This window comes from Canis lupus, chromosome 25 (assembly GCF_003254725.2).
Source record: "Canis lupus dingo isolate Sandy chromosome 25, ASM325472v2, whole genome shotgun sequence".
In the NCBI taxonomy this organism is placed as follows: domain Eukaryota; kingdom Metazoa; phylum Chordata; class Mammalia; order Carnivora; family Canidae; genus Canis; species Canis lupus.
Window position 1 is genome coordinate 39287634 of NC_064267.1, and position 5685 is coordinate 39293318.

Consider the following 5685-nt stretch of genomic DNA (forward strand, 5'->3'; position numbering starts at 1 on the left):
TGCTACTGGCATCTAGAGAGAAGCTGGGAGGGCTGATCAACATCATACCATGCACAGAATAGCCTCCTGCAACAAAAAATTATTCATTCCACAATGTCAATAGTTCTGAGGTTAAGGAACTCTGGTTTAGATGGTACCTGGACTTCTAATAGAAAGCCATTATTCTAGACCATGACAAAATGCATAACAGGTTTCTTCACTCCCCCTGCTCAAGTTTATTATTAAGAAAGTCATGACTCTGTTCTGATGAAGCTCTCCTTCTCCATGCTTGGGCAAAGGTCAATGTTGACTTCTCTTCCTCTCTCCCATCACAATATTCATAAAAGTAACCTGATTGCCAGCATCTTCTACCAGTATAGGACACAGGATGAGAGGGCCAGACCCTCATGAAAGATTCCAGAATAACCAGGGAAACTTTAAGCTGAGAGTATCTTTCCAGCTTCTCAAACCAAGGCAGATCCTGATAGCACTACCAGCTAGAGAGGGTGTCGCAGTAATCAATTTCTATTCCTAGTACCATACTGATTATATTCCTATATAGATTAGTAGTGAAATGCAGAGTCTAGAGTCAGAGGTACCGGGTTCAGATTCTCTCTCTTCTGCTCCCTCTTTTTTTTTTTTAAGATTTATTTATTTATTCATGAGACACACACACACACACACACACACACACACACAGAAGCAGAGACACAGGCAGAGGGAGAAGCAGGCTCCCCACAGGGAGCCCAGTGCGGGACTCAATTCTGGATCCCAGGATCACACCCTGAGCCAAAGGCAGACGCTCAACCATTGAGCCACCCAGGGGTTCCTTCTGCTCCCTTTCTGTCTAGTCTTGGACACATGATTGTACTTAATCTCTGCACCCCAATTTCATCATCTTTAAAGAGGGATAATAGGTGTGTCTGGTGGCTCAGTCCATGAAGCATCTGATTATTGATTTCAGCTTAGGTTGTGGTCTCAGGGTTCTGAGATTGAGCCCTATGTCAAGCTCCTTGTTAGGCATGGAGCCTCATTAAAAGTCTTTCTGTCCCCCACCTCCCTCTCTAATAATAATAATAATAATAATAATAATAATAATAAAAGGCAAGAAAGATAACAGTAAACCTCTCCTGGTGAATTATTGTGAGGATGAAATGAGTTAATATACATAAAGTGTAAGCCATAGGTACAACTTAGCAAATCTTTCCCTGTTGGAGCAATTCCTTTCATGTTATGGTATCCTTGGTCCTCAGCCATTCATGCAAGCTTTCTAAGAGTCAATAGCATCAAAAATTGTGGAGTTTTTTTCCTTTGAATTTTAGGTGGTTTTTTTTTTTTAATTTTAGGTTTTATTTTTTTAAAAGATTTTATTTAATTCATGGGAGACAGAGAGAGAGAGAGGCAGAGACACAGGCAGAGAGAGAAGCAGGCTCCATGCAGGGAGCCCAATGTGGGACTCAGTCCTGGGACTCCAGGATCACACCCTTGGGGGAAAGTAGGTGCTCAACTGCTAAGCCACCCAGGCTGTCCTTGAATTTTAGGTTTTAAAGTATATCTCCGGGGATGGGGTGGCGAGGCAAGATGGCAGAAGAGTAGAGTCCCCAAGTCACCTGTCCCCACCAACTTACCTAGATAACTTTCAAATCATCCTGAAAACCTACAAATTTGCCCTGAGATTTAAAGAGAGATCAGCTGGAACACTACAGAGAGAAGAGTTCACACTTCTAACAAGTACAACTTGTTTTTAGCCACTCTGCACTGAGCAAAATGACTAGAAAGAAGAACTCACCACAAAAGAAAGAATCAGAAATAGTACTCTCTCCCACAGAGTTACAGAATTTGGATTACAATTCAATGTCAGAAAGCCAATTCAGAAGCACAATTGGAAAGCTACTGGTGGCTCTAGAAAAAAGTATAAAGGATTCAAGAGACTTCATGACTGCAGAATTTAGATCTAATAAGGCCGAAATTAAAAATCAATTAAATGAGATGCAATCCAAACTGGAGGTCCTAACGATGAGGGTTAATGAGGCAGAAGAACAAGTGAGTGACATAGAAGACAAGTTGATGGCAAGGAAGAAAGCTGAGGAAAAAAGAGAAAAAGATCATGAGGAAAGGTTAAGGGAAATAAATGACAGCCTCAGAAGGAAAAAAATCTACATTTAATAGGGGTTCCAGAGGGCAGTGAAAGAGACAGAGGACCAGAAAGTGTATTTGAACAAATCATAGCTGAGAACTTCCCTAACTTGGGGAGGAAAACAGGCATTCAGATCCAGGAGATAGAGAGATCCCCCCATTAAAATCAATAAAAACCATTCAACACCCCAACATTTAATAGTGAAACTTGCAAATTCCAAAGATAAAGAGAAGATCCTTATAGCAGCAAGAGACAAAAGATCCCTAACTTATATGGGGAGAAGTATTAGGCTAACAGCAGACCTCTCCACAGAGACCTGGCAGGCCAAAAAGGGCTGGAAGGATATATTCAGGGTCCTAAATGAGAAGAACCTGCAGCCAAGAATACTCTACCCAGCAAGGCTCTCATTCAGAATAGAAGGAGAGATAAAGAGCTTCCAAGATAGGCAGAAACTGAAAGAATATGTGACCACCAAATCAGCTCTGCAAGAAATATTAAGGGGGACTCTGTAAAAGAAAGAGAAGTCCAAAGAAACAATCCACAAAAACACAGACTGAATAGGTATTACGATTACATTAAATTCATATCTTTCAATAGTAATTCTGAACGTGAATGGGCTTAATGATCCCATCAAAAGGCTCAGGGTTTCAGACTGGATAAAAAAGCAAGACCTATCTAGTTGCTGCCTACAAAAGACTCATTTTAGAATTAAGGACACCTACAGCCTGAAAATAAAAGGTTGAAGAACCATTTACCATTCAAATGGTCCTCAAAAGAAAGCAGGGGTAGCAATCCTCATATCCACGATAAATTAAAGTTTATCCCAAAGACTGTAGTAAGAGATGAAGAGGGACACTATATCATACTTAAAGGATCTATCCAATAAGAGGACCTAACAATAGGTTAGGCATGAATATTTATGCCTCTAATGTAGGAGCTGTCAAGTATATCAATCAATTAAAAACCAAAGTTAAGACATATTTAGATAATAATACACTTATACTGGGAGACTTCAACATGGCTTTCTGTAATTGACAGATCTTCTAAGCACAACATCTCCAAAGAAACAAGAGCTTTAAATGATACACTGGACCAGATGGATTTCACAGATATCTACAGAACTTAACATCCAAACGCACCTGAATGCACATTATTCTCAAGTGCAATAGAACTTTCTCCAGAATAGATCACATACTGGGTCACAAATCAGGTCTTAACTGATACCAAAAGATTGGGATCGTCCCCTGCATATTTTCAGACCATAATGCTTTGAAACTAGAGCTCAATCACAAGAAGAAATTTGGAAGAAATTCAAACACGTGGAGGTTAAAGACCATCCCGCTAAAAGATGAAAGGGTCAACCAGGAAATTAGAGAAGAATTAGAAGGATCATGGAAACTAATGAGAATGAAGATACAATCATTCAAAATCTTTGGGATACAGCAAAAGAAGTCCTGAGAGGGAAATACATCGCAATACAAGCATCCCTCAAAAAACTGGGAAAAACTCAAATACAAAAGCTAACCTTGCACCTAAAGGAACTGGAGAAAGAACAGCAAATAAAACCTTCACCCAGTAGAAGAAGAGAGACAATAAAGATTTGAGCAGAACTCACTGAAATAGAGACCAGAAGAACTGTGGAACAGATCAACAAAACCAGGAGTTGGTTCTTTGAAAAAATTAATAATATAGATAAACCATTAGCCAGCCTTATTAAAAACAAAAGAGAAAAGACTCAAATTAATAAAATTACGAATGAGCTTTGTGCAGTGGCAGTATCATAGCCAATGAGGTTTATCCGAGGTACAATTGTTGCTAATTGAAAATAAAATCACGAATGAAAAAGGAGATATCAACAACAATACCAAGGAAATACAAACGATTTTAAAAACATATTATGAGCAGCTATACTTCAATAAATTAGGCAATCTAGAAGAAATGGATGCATTTCTGGAAAACCACAAACTACCAAAACTGGAACAGGAAGAAATAGAAAACCTGAACAGGCCAATAATCAGGGAGGAGATTGAAGCAGTCATCAAAAATCTCCCAAGACACAAAAGTTCAGGGCCAGATGGCTTCCCAGGGGAATTCTATGAAACGTTTAAAGAAGAAACCATACCTATTCTACTTTAAAGATAGAAAGAGATGGAATACTTCCAAACTCGTTCTATGAGGCCAGAATCACCTTAATTCCAAAACCAGATGAAGACCCCACCAAAAAGGAGAATTATAGACCAATATCCCTGATGAACACAGATGCAAAAATTCTCAACAAGATACTCGTCAATAGGATCCAACAGTACATTGAGAAGATTATTCATCATGACCAAGTGTGATTTATCCCTGGGATGCAAGGCTGGTTCAACATTCGTAAAGCAATCAACCTGATCAATCATATCAACAAGAGAAAAAACAAGAACCATATGATCCTCTCAATAGATGCAGAGAAAGCATTTGACAAAATACAGCATCCATTCCTGATCAAAACTCTTCAGAGTGCAGGGATAGAGGGAACATTCCTCAGCATCTTAAAAGCCATCCAGGAAAAGCCCACAGTAAATGTCATTCTCAATGGGGAAGCACTGGGAGCCTTTCCCCTAAGATCAGGAACACGACAGGGATGTCTACTCTCACCACTGCTATTCAATATAGTACTAGAAGTCCTAGCTTCAGCAATCAGACAACAAAAAGAAATAAAAGGCATTCAAATTGGCAGAGAAGAAGTCAAACTCTCCCTCTTTGCAGATGACATGATACTGTACACAGAAATCCCAAAAGACTCCACCCCAATATTGTTAGAACTCATACAGCAATTTGGCAGTGTGGCAGGATACAAAATCAATGCCCAGAAATCAGTGGCATTTCTATACCCTAACAATGATACTGAAGAAAGAGAAATTAAGGAGTCAATTCCATTTAAAGTTGCACCCAAAAGCATAAGACAACTAGGGATAAACCTAACCAAAGAGGTAAAGGATGTATACCCTAAAAACTATAGAACACTTCTGAAAGAAATTGAGGAAGACACAAAGAGATGGAAAAATATTCCATGCTCATGGATTGGAAGAATTAATATTGTGAAAATGTCAATGCTACCCAGGGCAATTTACAGATCTAATGCAATCCCTATCAAAATATCATGGAGTTTCTTCAGAGAGTTGGAACAAATCATCTTAAGATTTGTGTGGAATCAGAAAAGACCCTGAATAGCCAGGGGAATATTAAAAAAGAAAACCAGAGCTGGGAGCATCACAATGCCAGATTTCAGGTTGTACTACAAAGCTGTGGTCATCAAGACAGTGTGGTACTGGCACAAAAACAGACACATAGATCAATGGAACAGAATAGAGCATCCATAAATGGGTCCTCAACTCTATGGTCAACTAATATTTGACAAAGCAGGAAAGCCTATCCACTGGAAAAAAGACAGTCTCTTCAATAAATGGTGGTGGGAAAATCGGACATCCACATGCAGAAGAATTAAACTAGACCACTCTCTTACACCAGGCACAAAGATAAACCCAAAATGGATGAAAGATCTAAATGTGAGACAGGAATCCATCAAA

At 39.2% G+C, this 5685-nt stretch overlaps 1 pseudogene; it reads left to right on the forward strand.

Moving 5' to 3' along the window:
- Positions 1-3874: 3874 nt before the first annotated feature.
- LOC112670232 (U4 spliceosomal RNA) lies at positions 3875-3958 on the forward strand (annotated as a pseudogene).
- Positions 3959-5685: the final 1727 nt, after the last annotated feature.